Genomic DNA, 21,966 nt, shown 5'->3' with positions numbered 1-21,966 from the left:
GTTTTGCACATGTTTAAAAGTTTCACTAAGATATAAACCCAGAGGTAGGATTGAGGGTCTTAGGCTCTGGGAATTTTGAGCCATGCTTAATATCCCCAAATCACCTCCCGAGGTGACTACCCCAGTTAGCACTGCTGCCATTAGTGTTGGTGAGTTCCCTTTCTCTACCATCACTTGGTATCAGCAAACTTCTTAAATTCTGCCAATTTCATGGTTATGGAATGGTTCATCTGTTTTATGGATCATTTGGTTGTTTTAATTTTTATTCTTCTGAATGCTAATAAGGTTGAGCATCTCTCATTTACTTCTTGGCCATTTGGATTTCTTCTGTGAAATCTTATATCTTCTGCTTATTATTCCATATGGCTGATGGTCTTTTTCTTATTGATTTGCAGTAGTTCTTTACCTAGGCTGCTCACTTATCCTTTTTTTAAATACACAGTATCTAGAAGTTCCATTGTGCCTCCAACAAGTAATTAAGAGCTGGAGATACACACTCTGGGCCTTTTTGGAGCATGAAGGATTAAAGAATTTATAAAATAGTGATTTTAAGAAGCCTCTTGGTCTGGGCATAGGTGCTCAGGAGGATCAATAGTTAATGGGGCAGAGGGTGGAACCTAGAAGTTTTTTGGAAAGGCTTTGGGAAACAATTATGTCATGATTTCAAGAGTACATAGTTATGACCTAAGTAGAAGAGGTTTCTCAGAACACGATTAGAATTTTTTTAATGCTGTCACCACTCCAAGCATTTTTAATCCATTGTCTGAGAATTGCTCAAGTTTTGTAACCAGATGCTGATTATCTATTGTCAACATTTCTATTGGTAGCTTTTCCTTTAAGGAAGGAGGCTGCTCAATGGCATGGAATGATGATTACAGTAAATTCTGTTCCACCTGAAATTTGCTGCTGCAGAGAGAGAATGCTGGATTCTCTATGCAATGCCATCGTTGAAGTTGAACTGATTATCAGAAGTGTTGCTTTATAAATGTTACATCACTAGGGATTTTCTGTGCTCTTTCTACTTAAAATTATAGGTAGACAATTCGATGAAAATTAAATTTACAAACTATCTATTAAGGCAATTGACAGAATCCACCCACAATCCTAACTGGAGGAGGAGATGATCATCTGAGGCAAAGGTGGGAAGGAAAAGACCTAGGGAATTCATTGTTGGGAACCACTCTGCCACTATGGATGAAAAGCTTTCAAAGTGGCTCTTTTGGGGAGGTTAACAAGACTTGTGACCCCATTAAAGGAAAACCTCAGAGTGGCTGACACCACCTTAATGTGGCAGAGCTCTCCCAAGATTCTTGATGGCAATAAAGAGGCCACACACACACACACACACACACACACACACTGAGGACAAGGAGTGAAAACTGGACAAAATCATAAAAACAGAGAGAGAGATAAAGGTGATTCCTGGTTCCATCTCCTCACCAAAAACAAGGAAGAAATGGTTCATAAATAAACTGGTTCTTCTGGACCTGCCCACAACCCTAAATCTTTCTCCATTCCCAGCCAGCTAGGGTAATCACTGACATAATCATGGAAACTTATACCAACTGAGCTGCTAACTTAAGCATTGCTGGAATATACCAGCATGGTCAAGGTGTATGACTAGAACCCACACAATCTGCCTGCCTGTTTTAGATCTAATATGAGGCCTAAATTCAATTCTCATGTTAAAGGATGTATTAGCAATACAGAATCTATAAGAACATTCTGAAAAATAAATATAGATACCATTGTAATCAAGAAATAGAGAAAGAGCATCCATCTGAAAAAGAAATACTACAAGAATAAAGTACAGATAACATCTGCTTCATGCTCACAATAAAATTCAATAAAACTTAGCCTCTGAGATAAAGACCAAGTATTAGGTGAGAGGCTCAGGTGGAAACGTAAAGGAATGACTTGGTGAAGAAATATGAAGAAACTAGTATTACTACAACTAAAACTTTTAACTACGTGATTGTTAATAAAGAGTAGAATCACAACTGTGGAAAACTGAATTGGTCACATAAAGGAAAAGATTGAATCATCCTCCTAGGTTGCAAAGACAGATGAAAATGAGGGAGAAACACATGAAATTGAAATAAAAGTTAGACACTGTAGAAAAATACTTTCCTGTGCTGAAGATCTGGATCTGCAGGTCAAAAGTGTTGTCATGTAGCAAGCACATTTGGTAAAATGAGATTGGCACTAATGCATATCTTGGTTATATAAATGAATTTCAAAAGTAAAGCCAGTTTCCTACAAAGAGGCAGAGGCTTGGGTTCTCTGGGGGGAGAAGAATTACTTAGAAAAAAATCAACTTTCCCTCAGAGGTCTTCCATAAAACATTAAAAGTCAAATACTAAGAAAAACTAAAATATTTAAGAGAACATAATAAATCAAAGTAATAATAAAATACAAGTTTCTGAAGGCAAAGGTCATCAGGACAAAATGATGTATCAAAACAAAGAATAACTAAGTTATTTAACAAAAAGTTAACCGGGAAGATTAATGCCATTTCAATATAGAATGGTTCATAAAAATTCATTAAAAGGAAATGTATAATACTACAAAAATAATAATTTACAGTCATACATGTTTGTGTCAAAAGTCCCAGAATATACATAGCATAGAAGGACATCAGGGTAATTAGAAAAATTAGTGGATTTCTGCATTTTTATGAAGGAATACAATACATATGGTTTCATTCATAACATTGATAGCCACATTTTTTAAATTTATGAATAACAACAAGGAAAATTGAAATAAAAATGTATGCCCTTCATGCAAATCAATAACATGATACATCATGTCAGTAAAAGAAAGGATAGAAAACGTGATCATTTTAATAGATGCAGAAAAAGCATCTGACAAAGTACAACAATGAATTCATTGTAAAAACCCTCAATAAAGGGGCGCCTGGGTGGCGCAGTCGGTTAAGCGTCCGGCTTCAGCCAGGTCACGATCTCGCGGTCGGCGAGTTCGAGCCCCGCGTCAGGCTCTGGGCTGATGGCTCAGAGCCTGGAGCCTGTTTCCGATTCTGTGTCTCCCTCTCTCTCTGCCCCTCCCCCATTCATGCTCTGTCTCTCTCTGTCCCAAAAATAAATAAACGTTGAAAAAAAAAAATTTAAAAACCCTCAATAAAGTAGGTCTGGAGGAAACATATTCAACATACCAAGGCCTTGTATGAAAAATCCACAGCAAACATCATACTCAATGGGGCAAAAGTGAGAGCCTCTCCCCTAAGGTTAAGAACAAGACAAGGGTGTGCACTCTTACAACTTTTATTCAACATAGTACTAGAAGTCCTAGGCATAACAATCAGACAACACAAAGAAATAAAAGACACCCAAACTGGTAAGGAAGAAGTAAAACTTTCACTATGAAGGTGTCATGATACTGTATAAAGAAAATCTTAAAAACTCCACCAAAATTACTAGAACTAATAAATGAATTCAGTAAAGTCGCAGGATATAAAATTAATGTAAAGAAATCAGTTGCTTTTCTATACACTAATAATGAAGTGGCAGAAAGAGAAATTAAGAAAATAATCCCATTTACAATCGCAAAGATAATAAAATACCTACAAATAAAACTAACCAAAGAGGTGAAAGACCTATATTCTGAAAACTATAAAGCATTGATTAAAGAAATTGAACATGACACAAAGACGTGGAAGACATTCCACACTCATGGATTGGAAGAACAAATATTGTTAAAATGCCCATACTACCCAAAGTGATCTATAGACTTGGTGCGATCCCTATCAAAATACCAACAGCAGTTTTCACAGAGCTAGAACAAACAATCCTAAAATCTGTATGGAAGCACAAAAGACCCCAAAGAGCCAGAGCAATCTTGAAAAAGAAAAACAAGCTGGAGATACCACAATTCCAGACTTCAAGTTATATTACAAAGCTGTAATAATCAAAACAGTATGGTACTGGCACAAAAATAGATACATAGACCAATGGAACAGAATAGAAAATCCACAAAGAAACTCACAACTTTATGGTCAATTGATCTTTGACAAAGGATAAAAGAATATCCAATGGGAAAAAGACAGTCTATTCAACAAATGGTTTTGGGAAAGCTGAACAGCCACATGAAAAGAATGAAACTGGGTCACTTTCTTACACCATACACAAAAATAAATTCAAATGGACTAAAGACCTAAATGTGAGACCCAAAACCATAAAAATCCTAGAAGAGAGCACAGGCAATAATTTCTCTGACATCAGCTCTAGCAACATTTTTCTAGATAATGTCTCCTGGGACAAGAGAAATAAAAGCAAGAATTAACTGTTGGAACTACTTCAAAATAAAAAGTTCCTGCACAGTGAAGAAAACCATCGACAAAACTGAAAGGCAACCTACTGAATGAGAGAAGATATTTGCAAATGATATATCCCATAAAGGGTTAGTATCCAAAATATATAAAGAATTGATGCAACTCAGCACCAAAAAACCCTCAAATAATCCAATATAAACGTGGGCAGAAGGCATGAACAGACATTTATCCAAAGAAGACATCCAGATGGCCAATAGACACATCAGAAGATCATCACTCATCATCAGGGAAATGCAAATCAAAACTATAATGAGATATCACCTCACACCTGTCAGGATGCCAAAAATCAAAAACATAATAAACAACAAGTGTTGATGAGGATGTAGAGAAAAAGGAACCTTCATGCAGTGTTGGTGGGAATGCAAACTGGTACAACCAGTCTGGAAAACAGTATAGAGTTTCCTCAAAAAATCAAGAAAAGAACTACCTTATGATCTAGTAATTGCACTACTGGGTATTTACCCTAAAATACAAAAATACTACTTCAAAGGGATTCATGCACCTCTGTGTTTTAGCAGCATTACTTATGTAAGCAGCTCAAGTGTCCTTCTATAGATGAATGGACAAAAAGGATATGGTATATTTATATGTATATATGTGTATATACATATATATGTATATACACACACACATATATGTACAATGGAATATTATTCAGCCATATAAAGGAGTGAAGTCTTGCCGTTTGCAATAACATGGATGGATCTAGAGAGTATAATGCTAAGCAAAATATGTGAGAGAAAGATAAATACCATGTGATTTCACTTATGTGTGGAATTTAAGAAACAAAAAAAGAGCAAAAGAGAGATAGAGAGAGAGAGAGAAATCAAGAAACAGACTCTTAACTGTATACAGAACAAACTGTTGGTTACCAGAGGGGAGGTGGGTGGGGGGATGAGTGAAATAGATAATAGGGATTAAGTAGTGCACTTGTGATGAGCACCTGGTGATGTGTGGAAGTGCTAAATCACTATATTGTACACCTGGAATTAATATTACACTGTATGTTAACTACACTGGAATTTAAAAAAAATTAATAGAAAATATTTGACTCAAATTATTGGAAGGAAAAATGTGGAGATAAATGATACTCCTGCCTATCTTTATCATGGGTAGTGTCATAATAGTCCCAAAGCCTGTATTACTGAGAATGTTAAGCCACACTTAGTAGTTTATGGTTAACAACATCTCCATGAGAGGATACACAGCAAATGAACAGCCATGCTAGCTACATGCCACTGGAAGTCACTAGAAAGCTATGGCTTAGATGAAGGAAAAACCTTTTGGTCTTGACAAGCAAACATAATATAAGTAGCCAAATTTTCCTAGTACTCTTTTCTGAATTGAGATGAATTTAACAAATTTACAAACTTACTTGGCTTGAACTGATGTTTCAATGAGTTTACATTCCTCCTGTAATTAACCTTTTAAACTCCTGTCTTTGACTTTTATTTATCCAGAATTTCTTAATTATTAAAAGTACCCCATTAACATCATGAGTTGAAATTTAATTTAGGTGTTAAGAGTCATACTAATTCTGGAAGGGATAATAAATGAGCACTCAAGTTAAATGAAATTTAACCATGACACTAGATTGATGAAGACTCAAGCCTCCATATCCTTGGTTCCATGTCCATTGATCTATATTCAGTACATTTTGCTACACAAGGAGCTTCTGAATGTGCCCTGTTTTGTTTTGTTTTTTAATCAGTGAGTGAACTTTGGATTATCTTCCAACTAACCAAGTTGAGGTAGAAATTGATCATTCGTAATGCGAAATACTATATGGACCACTCCTCTCTCTCTCTCTCTCTCTCCCCATTCTCTCTCTTACACACTCTCTCTCTATATATATATTTTTTTTTTCTAAAAGAGGTCTGTCTATGGTACTAGGCAAAATAATTTCATGATTATAGAAAAAATAAAATCCAAAGGAATGGGTAGAGAGTTAATTTTTGTATCACTGCTGAATTTATAACCTTTGTTGTAAGTTTCAGATAAGATACTGCCAATAAGGAATCTAAGGATGCAGAGGTAAACTTGAGAAATATCAAAACAGTATATATTCCTTGTATGGGGATATACTTCAAACGTATTCGCTATTCAGGCTCAGAATAGAGCAACAGTCTACTCTGAAACTTAACAGTGTAACTTGTCTCTCCCTATATAGAACACAAGATATTTGAGAAAATTTAAAGACTAAGAAACTAAAAAATTAAAGTCATGTTTTAAAATCTGATTTTTAAAATTTGTTTCAGTCATAAATAATGAAGGAAGGCAAACTTGATAATAGGGTTGCTGAAAATCGTGACATATTTATTTATAAAAATACAAAAAGAATGAATTTTAATTTTTAATTAATTTCTAATTTAATATTTGGCTCTTTCAGTTAATATTGGCTGCCTGAATATGCCAGTCATGTGTGACCATTACTTTTCTTCCTTATATTTTATAACTTTACATAATAGCAGCCATCACTAAACATAGAGCCTATGGAAGTTAATGAATAATTATCCTTTACATTATAAATATGAATCTGCTAATCATTAATATATTTGCTACTCGTTATCTCTTATTAGGGACATTAACCCAATTAACAAAGATCTTGAATGTAAAGTTAGGGTCTGTTTGCTTCTATTCTTTAGAGGGTGATGAGTCTGAAGAGAGGGAGTAAAGGGTTGGAGCCATGACCATTTCCTGGCACATAGTAGAAGATAAACACTACTTGAAATGCTGAGATTAGTGTTTATTGAGTGTCTACTGTGTGCCAAGCAGGGCTAGGTACTTTATATCATTGTTGTATCTAATTCCCCCCAGTCCTTGTATGTGTATATTAATATTCTCATTTTTCCATTTTGGAGAAATTAACATACTTTCCTGCAGCTTGGCTGCATTGTTAAAATTTGAATCCAGATTCCTCTGGGCATAAATCATAGTTCTTTCTACCACACTTCTGATGTCTAAACATAGGTATCCCTGCAAGTTACTCACAAAGTACATGATAGGAGTTTGAAAAATTCTAGCAACCTTAGTTCAGTAGTGAGAAGTGATACAGTTATTTACAGTTCAGTCATTTCTTTAAAGTGAAATCATTTCTAGCGAAAAATTATGCAAGTTTATATTACATTGGAGTTGGTATCAATATCATTTTGAGAAAATCTTTAACAGTATACTAGAAACTGAGTGTCTGAAGAGACTTCAAATTTTATCTAGCCTAATCATAGTTGGAAACTTATATCTTTTGCTCTCTTTGGGATCTTGAATATATCAAATTGACAATTCTTGAGGCATACTCTTAGCTGAAGAAAGAGAAACTGTGGGCGGAGTGAGTTGCCAGGGAATCAATGGCAATAAGGAAGACAAATTGAGTGAGAAACTGAGAAGTAAATTCAAGTGCTTCAATTTCCATCTCCAGGCCTGAAGACCAAAAGCAATAAATATTCAACTGATGCTTGACTTGATGAAATGTGAGGTCCTTTTAGACCATGAAGTTCTGTGATGGTACCAAAGCCCTTTTCAGAGTGATGATAATAATGTTGTTGATGAGAAAACCCAACATAAAACCCTATGAAGTTGAGAGGGTGGAAGAAGGGATGTTTAAAGACTTCACATTGGTTGTGTGTATTAAGTGGGGACATCTGTGATTTGGAAGCACATGGGGGTATATTTGGATCCAACTGAATTTGGGTGACTGTGGTAGATGAAGAGCAGTCTCCCAAATATATCTATGTCCTAATCCCCAGAGCCTGTAAATGTTACCTTATGTGGTCAAAATGACTTTGCCTGTGTGAATAAATTAAGGATGTTGAGATGAGGAGATTATCCTGGATCATCCAGGTGGGTCCAGTGTCAACACAACAGTCTTATAATGACACTGGAGGAGTCAAAGAGGGGAAGACGATGTGAGGATGGAAGCAGAGATTGGAGTGATGTGGTCTGAGAACAGAGGAATGGGATAGTGGCTACTAGAAGCTAGAAAAGACAAACAGATTCTCCTTGCAAAGCCTCCAGAAGAAGCAAGTCTTGGAGACACTTTGACATTAGCCCGGTGAAACTTATTTTGGACTTCTAACCTCTAGACCTATAAGAGAATAAATCGTCGATGTTTTAAGCCACTAAATTTGTGGTGCTTTGTGACAGCAGCAGTATAGAAATGTAATGCAGTGACTCACTAGCCAGAACTTAAGTCACTGCCTGAGCACTTTTTCCTCAGGATAACCCTTCAAAGACAAATGAGTTTTAAAAAGACGAGTCATACCATTAACATGAAGCCTTTGTATCTGCAGAATTTATGTTATGAATAAGTAGCAGAAGTCTCTTTCTTGACACTTCCCAGTATCATGGTTGGCTCCAGGCTGTCTATGTCCTTGTTTGTCCACTTATGGGGACAGTAGGACTGGTCTTTAAACCTAAGCTCTCCCCTGAAGTCTAGACTCACATTTTGATTGCCTGCTTGGTATTTCCTCTTGGATGCCCTACCATAACCCAAGGTCAACAAACCAATCCAATCTCATTATCTTCCTAGGAAAATAAATAGTCAGTGTCCTGTGATTACTTCTGATCCTGTGGAATCTGCTTACAAAAGTCATACTTCTGTCCCCTGGTACTCTTTACTTCCAGTTTGATTAATACCATACCATCACCCAGACTCAAAATGTTGTGTCACCTTTGGCAACTCCCTCTGGGCTCCTCTCTTAATTAATTACCAAGCACTGTGATATCAGTCCTCTACTTCCTACTCCCACTGTTCTGTTCAAGTTAAAGTTCCAGAAAGCTTCCTGCAAAGATAATGGTCTCCTAATGATTCTGGATTTCAGTCTCCAATGCTTGACTCTATTTTCCCAGATAAATATTACTAAAAGAACATCCTTTCTAGTCATGCCATTCAACTGCTTTTCTTTGTCCATTATTGAAAGTGAAAAGCCTTTCAGGCTCTCTTGCCACTGCCCATTTTATTTCCCCTTTCTCTATATTCCTCTATCCTTACTCTAAGTTCTAATCTAGGGTACTTTCTGTTCTCCAACAAATCTTGTTTCCCTCCCAGTGTACCCTTGCTCTGTATTTGTTCTCCATCTAGAAGATTCTCCTTTCTGAAGCCCCATTCCTGCATGCTGAAATGTTGCTTATGTAAAATAAGGTTAGAAGGTACGGTAGTTTTCAATATGTCTACAAATGTCAGTCTACAAGAGGAGGGAAGTCTATACTTCCCTTCCTCTTGAACGTAGGTTAGACATAGTGACATGCTTCTAATGAGTAGAATATGGTAGAACAGACACTGTGTGTCTAGGTTATAAAAAGCATTGTGACTCCCTGTTCCATCCCTTCTGTCTGATTGCTTACTCTGGGGAAGCTAGCTGCCACATTGTAAAGACATTCTGTGAAGCAAACCTATGAAGAGAGGTGCATGGCAAGCAGCTGGGGCCTCCTACCATGCCAGTGAGCCATCTCAGAAATGGGCCCTCCAGCCCTAGCAGGCCCTCACATGACAGCGCCCCCCCACCCCCACTACCATCTTAGCTGAAGCTTTGGGAGAGACCTTGAGCCATAACAATCCAGGTAAGTCACTTTCAAAGTCCAAACTCAGGAGCTGTAAGATAATAAATGTTTGTCATCTAAAGCCACTAAGTTTTAGTATAATTTGTTATACAGCAACATGTAATTAATACAATAGTTAATCATCCTTCTTTTAAAAAAAAAATTCAGTAATAATTTCTTGAATGCCTTTGATGTGTTAGATTCAGACCTAGGGACTGGGGATGCAGGGGCGAACTTAACAAATCTGGTCTCTGCTCTTATGCTAATTATATATAGTAGTCTGTCAGGACAAAGACGCATTAAACAAGTAATTATCCAAGTAATTATCACATTGCCATTATGATAAGGTCTATAAAGTAGATGGTAACTGAGATGTGATAGCATTAACAAATCTGCTCTAACAGAGTGGAGCAAACTTGTAATCAATAAGGTCCTAAGAGTCCCCATGCAACAGTTCAGGACTTTAAAGAGGTCTTTGGGCAGCTGTAGAGTCCAAGTTTAGGAAGGTGGGCTCTAGATCCAACTGCTTTGATTTGAATGCAGTCTCTGGCTCTTACAAATTGCATGACCTCAGGAAACTTTCCTCCCTCTGACCTTAACTTTCCTCATATGAAGGTGGTCATAATAACAGTACTCCTGCATAGAGTTCTTGAATAGACTAAATAAGTCAATACATAGGAAATAGCAATAACTGCCTGGCACATTGTATATGCCTGACTGAAATTAGATATTGATTTCTATATTAAGTTCTGTCTGGTCCATTATTGTTTTCAAAATTGATGGAATTGTCCCACCACTCTCTAAGTCCTAGCTCCATTTCTCTATCAAGGAGAATTGTGAGTCTTGCTTCATTAACCCTGAGCTGTAAGCACCCACCTTTTCAGAATATAACTTTAAGGCTATGCACCAAACTGACCTGGAATTGAGTGTTATATGGTGAGAGAAACAGAAAGGCACATACATAATCCTCGGAGAAGCTCCAGTATCACATGGGATCAGGCACAAACCTATACAATCAAACATCACAAATTCTTTGCCTCTAGACTTATATACTATTTGTGCAACTTAGACTTCCAATATCAGGAGCCCCCCCATCAATATCCAACTAAAGACTTTTTACTGTCCTACTTCCATTCTTCCACGAAATACTTAAAAAATGCTATCGTATGGTGAAATGTAATAGGATTACAGAAGGAATAGGAATACATTGCAAACACTTTGGCATATAGAAATGAACTATGATTTTATAAGGCTAGATCCAAGGAAGATTAAATCTCAGAAGAGCCTGGATGTGTTGCATGAGTCAGTGCTGCACAAATAATATGATAATAATATGATGAACTGACAGTGTGTATGTGTGGCTGTAGGACAAAGTTAGAACACACACACACACACACACACACACACACACACATTTATATATATGATAAGTAAATATATCTTGGTGTTGTAAAGACCAAGTATTTGATTTTAGTTGAGCTTAAACCTATTTTTCCATGACCCACCCCCGCCATCCCTCATCTATGCCTACCCTGCAATTGAGACAAGTCTTTTTCAGAAAAGCATTAACTGAGGTATTCTGTGCTGCTAATTTGCTGATTTTTCCACACATATCATTTGCTGGTTTCTCTTGCCATTATTTTAGTGCAAAACAGATTTTGTGTTGAACTGTAAATCCTGGCTAATACATGATCCAAAATAATTGTTCTTGATGGGAGAGGGAAATACCACTAGTTTTCTATTCGATTTCCAGATGAACATTCATGACGTATCCTACTACAGCATATGCAATGGGCTTTTCTAGCATTTTTGGCACCAGAGAGATTTGATGATAATGGTGCTAAGATCATTAGATACACCAAAGTGTTAGCTGAAATGAACCACACCATAAAACTTGGCATACAAAACGAATGTATTTCATTAGGTCACTCGCTTTAAAGGGAGCTCACATTCTCTTTAAAAAATTACAGATTTCCTTTGACTAGCCCTATAAGGATGTGGTAGAACTAAAGGTTATCCATGTCATTCTTTCCAAATTACTGTGAATGTTCTGCATACCTCTTTATGCATGGCACACACAGAGAAGCAGTGAAAATAATTCTAAAATTATGGATCTGTCTCAATTAATTCCCACTAAAGTTTACAGACAGTATATCAGGCCATGTCAGATTTATATGAGCAAAACTTTAACCTGTGTTCCCTGAGCTAATCACAACATTTAGTGTGGATTTTTAAAATGCTTGGTCATTGGTGGCTCAGTTGGTTAAGCATCAGACTTCAGCCCAGGTCATGATCTCACAGTCTGTGAGTTCGAGCCCCATGTCGGGCTCTGTGCTGACAGCTCAGAACCTGGAGCCCACTTCAGATTCTGTGTCTCCTCCTCTTTCTGCCCCTCTCCCGCTCTCTCTCTCTTTCTCAAAAATAAATAAACATTAAAAAAATAAAATTAAATGAAATACATGGTCATGTGGAGGTTGGTGGCATTGCAAGAAGTACACTGCATGCAGGCAAAATATTACTTTGCTTCTCTGATTCACGAGATTTGTATCAAGATTTTTCTCGGGGCACCTGGGTGGCTCAGTCAGTTGAGCATCTGACTCTTGAATTCAGTTTGGGTCATGATCTTATGGGTTTGTGGATTCAAGCCCTGCGTTGGGCTCCATGCTGACATTGTGGACCCTGCTTAGGATTCTCTCTCTCTTCCACTTTCTGCCCCTCTGTTTGTGCTGTCTCTCTCAATAAATAGTTTTTAAAAAAAGACTTCTCCCCCAAGTTATAGAAATTCTAGTTGGCTTAAATAAGAATGGGGGAGGGGCGCCTGGGTGGCGCAGTCGGTTAAGCGTCCGACTTCAGCCAGGTCACGATCTCGCGGTCCGTGAGTTCGAGCCCCGCGTCAGGCTCTGGGCTGATGGCTCAGAGCCTGGAGCCTGTTTCCGATTCTGTGTCTCCCTCTCTCTCTCTGCCCCTCCCCCGTTCATGCTCTGTCTCTCTCCCAAAAATAAATAAACGCTGAAAAAAAAAATTCAAAAAAAAAATAAGAATGGGGGATTTATGTTAAGGACATGGAGTTGACTTAAAACTCAGATAAAGATGCAGCTAGTTCCAGAAAGAGCTAGAACCAGGAAGCTAGGTAACATTCTCTTTGCAATCTCGGCAGCAGTAGTCCCTCTCATTGACAGCAGCTGAATCCAATATGGAGTCTTTCCTACATATGGAGAAGCAGTTTTGTTGTACACCCCATGAGTACATCAGCCCCGGCCCCAAGTCTTCCCCCTCAGAGTCTGACTCCAGCCCTGTCCAGTGCCTCCTCAGAGCTCAGAGGAAACTGGGCAGTTCTCCCTCTTTGGAGGCCTCAGTTTCAGCTCTGGGTGCCCCCTTCCATGCTTCTAAGTTTAGTCCTTCTAGCATCTTCCTTTTGTACCTTCAGCCCTGAGGTGATAGCTGCAGTTGCTACTTTCAAGTTTTTCTTTTTATAGTTTTGATTATGTAGTTGAAAACTTTATAACTAGTGAGCAATTCTTTATCCTAGATTATTTCTGTTCAAATAATTGGTGGGTTTTCTCTCTCCTAGTTGGACCCTAACTGATAGAAGTGTCTCTCATTAAACTACATGCAGCTCTACCAGCTTTAAATTTTTCTAATACTCAAATGCACTTTGGTAAATGCACAAGTATTACACGGGTATAAGAAGAGTAGTTTACCATTCGTGACCAGTGCCCATACACTGAACATCACGATAAGAACTTTTGTTCTTTTATCTCATTTGTCCTCACAGTAATCCTATAAGGCATGTGATGGGAGTATGTGGGTTTACATAGGAGGTGATTGAGTTCAGGCAGAAGGTTGGTAAGTGATGGAGCCCAAATGCAAGCCTGGTTTTTCACTTTGATCCTTTCAGTCAGCTCTGATTGCACTACAACATGGTGTAGTGCAGTTAGGCATTTTCATGATAATTCCTTCAGAACTGTAAGTACAGAGACCAGGGTTTTATCTAGCTTTGTGTGTTTAATGTAGTTACTGGCATAGAAGATCCATGCTAAACGTTTGCTGGTTTGAAATTTGAAACTTGAAGAAACTGATTCAGATGATTTGAAAAGACAAGATGATCCATGAAGAAAAGTTAGGTCCCAGTGCTATTTGGGGCAGCCGATTGAAATAACGTTCAAGCAAAGGCAGGGCTGGGCACCTTCATAATATGACTGTGTGCCTAGGAGAAGAGAATTTAGTGCAAGAATTCAAGTGAGTGCTCAGAGACTAGTGGTCACTTGTCCGTGACCATAAAGCAATGGGACCTTGATTAAACTAAATGTAATTTTTGTCCTAAGATGTTCACACACTTTAAAGGAGTTGGTCCGCTTTTACATGGCCATACAGGAGACCTCAATGGCTCTGCTTTTATGGGGAAATAAACCCTAATTCTTAGAAACTAATAGCAGTTACCTCAACTATGATAATATTGGCAGGAACCCTTCTAATTAAAAATTACCCAGGGGTGCCTAAGTGGCTCAATTCCTTAAGCATCTGACTTCAGCTCAGGTTATGTTTTCTCAGTTCATGAGTTCAAACCCCACATCTGTCTCTGTGCTGACACTTCAAAGCCTGGAACCTGCTTCAGATTCTGTGTCTCTCTCTCTCTGCCCCTCCCCTGCTCATGCTCTTTCCTTCTCAAAATAAACCTTTAAAAATTAAAAAAAAAAAAAAAAGAATTACCCAGAGGTTTCACCCAGTTTGATGCAGAATGCCCTCTTGAGAAAATTATAGCAGTATTTCTACAATTTGAATGACTTTACTTTTTCTACACTGGTACATTGGTATTGTACTCCTATATTTAAATATTTCAAATTCAAAATGCCCGAATGAACTAGAGAATTATTTAATTTGTCCTGCTTCTCAGTGATAATTTCCTATCATTCCAGATGCACCAAAATCCTTATTGACAAAGAAGAATAATTAGTTCAAAACACCTTAGAACCTTCCATATTGAAGCACTTGGGAAATTATTTGCCTTTCCTAATGTACCCATTTGTTTGTCATTAACAAATGCTCAGGCACTCAGCTGCTCACATATTTTTTGCAGCTGCTTCTAAGACGCTCTGAGAATGTTTCAAGGTTCAACTTAGTGTCAAACTGTTGAAGCTTCTAAATTCAATTTCTAGTCATAAAGGCAATAGTCTATCAAGCCTGGTGTTGTGGATTTTTTGGTGATCTTTCAAAGCAAGAAATTCACTTTTTTGCATCACAAATAGTTTACATTTTATTGTTTATTAAATTATGAATCTCTAAGAAGAATTGAATGGCCATGAGAACATAAGGTTTTTGGTCTGCATTACAATGAAAACGTTACTCTCTGGAAAAGTATGATTCAATAAACTTACAAAACTTAAACTATAGTAAAAGATCCAAATCCATGTAAACAAAAAATCTTAACTAATCTTTCTCAACAATTTGGGTCTCAGTTTACCCATGGACATAGAACAGGAAATATGAAATTATAAAACCAATTACAACTTTGATGGCTGTCTCTCCAAGTGCCAAGTGGTAAAATAATAGTCTTCTACTGAAGATTGAAAAATCTGTATGTTGAAAACTGAAAATCTTCATGTGAGAATTTATAGATAGAATTATAGAATATAGAGTTTATTGAGATCCTGCCAGCTGGCAAAATTGACTTTAGCCTACATGGCACTTTTTTTTTAAGTAATAAGAAGAAATAAGAATTTAGTTAAGATATATGATATTATAGTAGAAAATCTCAAGTACTTTATCTAATATAACTTTAGCTGTTAAGAACCACTTCTTTGAGTTTCAGTTTGTTCCAAACAACATCTGGGTTCGATATCCCTAAAGTCCACAGAAACATACAATCCACACATTATTTGGTTTCATGACTGAATATTTTGATGTTAGGCTATATTAATAAGCCCAATTCTTAAAATCATCTTAAACTGTTTTCCAAGAAAAAAAAATGACATGTGTTAGTCAGTTCTTCCTTTTTTCTGCCAACCATCTTGAACAATGGCCTGCTATAAATTAGTACAGTCTCTGACTGAAACATGGAGTTATCTGTCAACCTCCCTAAAATAGCTACTTATAGTAAGTATCCAGTACTCATTGATAAAAAAAAATGCACATTTTGAGGAGACACTCTTGCCAGTTTCAGCCAATTAAAGAAGGAAACTATGAAATTGCCAAAGTCAAACAAGATACTTCTTTTTTTCTCCTTTGTACTTGCCTGTAGCAACCAACAAAGGGAGTTTTAAGATAACAAAAGTTAGATCCCTAAAGTCCAAATTATTAAAATAACTTTCCTGTAAGTATAATAAAGTACAGTAAAATATTGTGTGGGAGTACATCTATTTACAAAGTAAGCAAACCAATGCTAACAAGAGCTGGAAGGAATCATTTGGGAGCCTTCCAATTCTGTGATTCATGAGTATCTTGCCAGTATTGACCACAATGCCCATCTGTTCTGAAATTGTCAAAAACATGACAAACATGTCATAGAAACATGGCAAAATTAGGCAAACAAATCACTTCCTAATAAGATGCTGACTCACCAAACTTCTTGCTAAGAAAAAAACTGCAAATTGCCAAGTTCACAATTTGACAATTACTGAGTTTCCCTTTCACAAAGATGTTAAACTGCCACGTGCATGTACCCTGTCTCCAGCGTCAGCTCCTCATCAGTCACACAGACACCCACACTGGCATATGCCTTCTATGCTCTTCCTCCTCACCGGGGGACAGCCTTTTATTGGATGACAAGGCAAAGTTTAGCCTGCTGCTGCTTAAATGAAATGGTTTTGGTTTCGGTTTGTTTCTCATTAGCAGCTGGCTTAAAGTATAATAAAACAATGTTTTCAGTGACAGTGGTTAAAAAACAAACAAAAAAACCCCCACAAATCTGTTAATGTACCCAGTTATCTCAGTCAAATAGCACAGAGGTCGCATATGTGAACAATTGTTATGCTTGTTGATCTTCTCTTTCTCCAAGTGTGATACTCACACCGGCCCTGTGCAAAGTTTCATATGTACCTAAAATGGAAGAAGGAAGGAAATTTAACATTTCCTGGGCACAGACGACCAACCAGGCGTTGAGGGGGCATATGCATACACTCTCAGTTAACAAACCCTCCAGTAACCCTTAGAGACTGGAATTATTATAACATCCCTAATCTTACGAATAAGGAAAGTGAGACTCAAAAATGAAATGCCTACTCAATAGTGATAGTTAGTGGCCTGGTTGTGAGGTGTTTGTGGTTGTTGTTATTGTTTAAAACAACAACAACAACAACTCAGTCTTGTTCCTGGGCCTTCAGTCTGCTGGGAAGATACAAAATGCTACCCAAAGGAGTAAGTGGGCATTGGGCATTTTGGAGTGTCTAGCAAGTGGTAATTATTTGGATAGTTGTTGCTTTAATATTTGCATTTCTCTCTCCTTATAACTTCCAACAGAAAGATATCCCTCGTCTTGCCCATTGCTGTATTTCCAGTGTCTACTACTTGTAGGTTTTCACGAAGTATTTGTTGACTATCTCATGCTCTCTGCCTCTCCTGCTAGCTTTTTTGGGGTCATCTTGTGAAGAGGTTTACAAAAGCACAGAATAATGACTGATCTACCCACCAATACACTTCTTAATCATTTTAATCCTGTGCCTAACCAAGGGTCATTATATTTTAGAAGGACACTATAGCCACCTTTTAACTAATTGCTTTCAAATCTATTAGAGTTTTCCAAGTAGAATATTCAACAACTATTGAATCTTTACTTATATGCTAAGTACTGTAAGTGCTTCATGGGAATTGTCTTATTTAATTCTTACAGTAGATATTACCATTCTCCCAATTTTAAAGACAAAATGTGGTTTAGAGAGGTTAGGTTACTTTTCCTAGAAAGAAGAATTAGGAAGAACAAGGAGGTAAAAAAACAACAGAAAGACAGCTGTTCTGAGGATACAGGAGAGCCCAGGAGCATGGGGATGCAAACTTCTTGGACTAGTAAGCACAGCACTCTGACCTTTGCCCTGTCTCCCGTCAAGGCTGCCTCAGGGGGTCCATGCTCGCCAGGAAGTGCTAGCAAGCCTGCCCTGGGTTCCACCCAGAAATGGAGAAAATAGACTGCGCAGGACTCAGACATGTGCTGTGAGGCCTGCCTGAGGAAGAAGGGTCACTGCCCGATGTACCCATATCCAGGCACCTGCACGTAAACATTTTATTTTCCAGCTGTCTTTGTCCCCATGAAATAGATGTCTGGGAGGTATGTGTACGGACGCACCGGGATCCCTGGTTCAGGCTCAGGTGAATCCCTGAGAAACACCTAGATCCACTGTCAACAAAGATCACTTGTACTTGTAAAATGGAAGCCATTGAGTTTTGTTTCTTTATTGCCACATAATAAACGCCCCCAAATTCAGTGGTTTAACATAGCACTTGACTATTGAGTGTGATTCTGAGGGCTGACTAGGACTTGGCTCTATGGTTTTTCTGTTATTCTGGTTTTGATTCTCTCACACAGCTGTAGCCAGATAGGACCTGGGCTACAGTGTCCAAGTGGCCTCACTCACTCCCTGCTGTCCCTTTTTTCTTTTCCCCTTGAAATCAACTTCCCACATATCCTCCAGATCTCAGCAGAAGTGTTGCTTCGAGCAATACTACTGATTCCAGGAGTGGATCCCTTCCCTTATACCCTGAACGTCCCTTCAAAGCTTGCATCACATGTATGGTTTCTGGGTGGCTGTCAACCCCCACGGTCAGGATTTCAGGAAGGCAGGATCACCCCATTTTATTCATCTTTGTATCTTCAGTGTTAAATATAACACCCTACCCATGTTAAGTGTCCAATAAATATTTTAGTAAGTGAATGAGTGACCAGTTGGAATCTATCTTTTAATGTTCAGGAGTTGTCATTTCTCCTGAAACCCAAACATACTCTATTTATTTTAGGTTCTGTAAAGTAAGTCTACACCAATTGAAAAAAGAGGATGTACTACCTCAATTACCCCAGCAATTCAAATGAAGCACTCCCTTCACTATTATTTATCAATTGAAATTGGTGTGTGAATATTATAAGATTATCTAGATAATTACTTCTATTAATTTCTGTTCATTTGATTAGATGTATAAACATAAAAATAAAAATTCTTACACTTGATAAACTTGGATTTTTTAAATCTGTATTTCTGCCCATTAGCCAATAGAGTTTTAGGGGAACAAGAAAAGCCATGGTCAAATCTATGTCTGTATGGTTGAGGCTGGAAGAAATATTTCTCAATTCTTAAAAAAAGTAAAGTTGCCTAGTTGCTTGGCTTTGGCACTTTCAGACTTTGCCTCCATAAATACACAAGAACCGTTTAACTGAAGTGTGTTGATGCAAATACTGTAATCTGCCTTGGGGAAACCAGCACTGGTGGAGAAACCTGACTTATAAGACAGTGTTAATTTGGTGATCTCAGCCAAACTTCTCATTTTTTGTCAAGGGTTTTATTCGGAAAAAGCATGATATAAGAGATAAAGTAATGCAGATGAACAGTTCCTCAAACCACATTAGAACCCAGGTTCGTTGAGTTTCTTTGCTGGAGACATTTTGATAAGCAGATACCATCTTTAATCTTTGTTTCTATTGGCGCTCTCTTATTTTCAGTCCTTCTTGCCTCTTAAAATTAAACTGTGATTATTACTTGGACATTTTTAGAGCTTATTTATTCCAATAGGAATTTTCTTTGAGCTGTGCCTAAGAAATACAGTTCCTAATATAGCTACGTGAGCCACAAGTTCAACTTCACAAAAGTGACTATTTCTGTTTATCAGTTTCTAATCATGAAATACCCAGCTGAGAAAGACATATATAAATGAAGTGTCAGGCATCTATGACTAACGGACCCAGAGAGTTGCCTGGATTCCCCTGCTTCTGTATGTGGTTTAATTTCAGTATCTTCATTAGTATCCCCTTTTCATTGTCTCCTTTCCTTCTCTGTATTTTGTCCCCTATCTCTCCAGGATGGCTGCAATTTCTTCCTCTATCCTTTGTGGAGAGGGTAGTCTATGGTTTAGATGTTGTGTAATACTTCTGATACTTATTAGGACTGGCATCAAATGCATGATTGTATATTGGATGTATCCTCACAGCAATTTAGGGACCTTGTCTGCTTGATCTGTGCTATATCCCCAGTGGCTAAAATAGCATCTAGGACATAATGGGCACTCAGTGCATATTGTTTCATGAAGACATGACTAGAACACAACTGACAGTTGAAATGTGAAAATTGGTGGGGCACCTGGGTGACTCAGTCAGTTAAGTGTCCGACTCTTGATTTTGGCTCAGGTCATGATCTCATGGTTTGTAGGATCAAGGCCTGCATCAGGCTCTGCACTGACAGAGTGGATCCTGCTTGGAATTCTCTCTCTCTCTCTGTCCATGCCCGGCTGGTGTTCTCTCTCTCCCTATCAAAGTAAATAAACATTTAGAAAGAAAGAAATGTGAAAATTATCTCCTTTACAGCTTTGCAAATATGTTGCCAAATAATTTTGCTCCCAGAAAACATTGTGTCATAAAGCTTTTGTCAATTGTTTACGGAACAGATTGATTTCACAGGTTCCTTTGAGCCAATGACCCTTCAACAATGGACACTCAGCACCTTGTAGAGACTCTGAGAAGTCTGAATTAAGGAATAGAAAAAGGATGAATTTCAATTTAAGTTTCACTTTGGAAGGAACAGTCTATAAGGCTGTAAGGCTGGTCCTTGAGTATCTATTTCAGTGTCTTCAATCCAGTATAATTTTTAATACAATTAGCCATAAACAAGGACAGAGAGATATTTCTCTTTTCCAGAAGTGAACCCTTGGGCCACAGCCAAGGCTGTCACCTCAGATGAAAATAATACGATTTACCACAAGAAAAGTTTCTGTCTCCTTTTATCCAGGGTTAGAAATAAGGGACCATGTGTGACAAGTTTGTTCAGAATGCTAATGATGCCATCAGATTCTAAGTCACAGGATACAAAGTGATGGGCTAAAGACCAAATCTGGCCCACAGATGTATTTTATTTGATCCACTGTATGTTTTTCATGGAATTAGTTGCCAATATAAAAACTCAGGAGAATGCACACAGAACCCTGGTTTTCTCCCCACCACCCACCTTAAAAAAAAAAAAAGATCTAGCAAATTGGACTTATAATCCCAAATTATAGTGACAACTAGCTGGTGTTGAAGTTCAAAGTCCCCTGATTGCCTACTTTCACATCAGAGTCTCCCACCCCTGCCTGTTTTCACTCTGATACTGAAGAGTTAGCTTTTCCTCATCATCCTGCATGATTTTCTTTTTTACAGCCTGCCCACCTCATCTATTTATTCAATCTCTCTGGGCCCTGTGTGTAACAACTGTCTGAAACAAACATCACAGGTATTGTTGTTAAATTTCCATCCTTGTGGCTGAGAGTAAACATGCAAGTGTTTCCATTGTGGTTCTACCTTTATTCCACATCGGGGGCTGATCACGTTAGTTCCGCTGGAACTTCTGTTTGCATGTGGTCACTGGGGGGGGGGGGGAGGGAGGGTGGAATCAGAAAAAGGACAAGTTGTGTGCCTACTTCAGCAGCACATATGCTAACATTGGAACGATACAGAGAAGATTAGCATCACCCCTGCACAAGGAGAGAAAGGACAAGTTGAGGGAAAGAATCACTTATTTCTGTGACTCTGTATAAGTAGGAGGAAGACTAATCCAAATGTGTGCAGTGTCCATCAACATAACAGCACATGTTGTATATTTACATATACAACTAGTGCTATATATACATCTCTGTGTATAATCAGACACAAAATCACTTATGCTGTTCCCCAGGACCAAGTAAGGTTTGTTTTTTTTAAGTTAATTTTGGCTCTGCAATTCTTTTATTCATTTATCTAATTTTTTTTATTTACTTAGGTTGCTTTTATTACCATTGAACTATTATCAACATAAAATTATAAATTAACAGCAAAATGTATAGAGCTTCTGCCACATTTATATCCCAAATACCTTGACAATTAAATACAAAGTAACACAAACAATAAAAACCAAGTGACTAACACCCATTTAACATGG

The 21,966-nt window shown here is 37.8% G+C and overlaps 1 non-coding gene across 1 annotated transcript; it reads left to right on the top strand.

The window, feature by feature from the left end:
- Positions 1-21,461: 21,461 nt before the first annotated feature.
- LOC122496426 lies at positions 21,462-21,569 on the top strand. Its single transcript, XR_006300808.1, has one exon. It is a non-coding gene; the product is annotated as a U6 spliceosomal RNA (small nuclear RNA).
- Positions 21,570-21,966: the final 397 nt, after the last annotated feature.

The sequence above is a fragment of the Prionailurus bengalensis genome, chromosome A1, assembly GCF_016509475.1.
Source record: "Prionailurus bengalensis isolate Pbe53 chromosome A1, Fcat_Pben_1.1_paternal_pri, whole genome shotgun sequence".
Lineage (NCBI taxonomy): Eukaryota > Metazoa > Chordata > Mammalia > Carnivora > Felidae > Prionailurus > Prionailurus bengalensis.
This window is presented reverse-complemented; position numbering and strand designations above follow the sequence as displayed.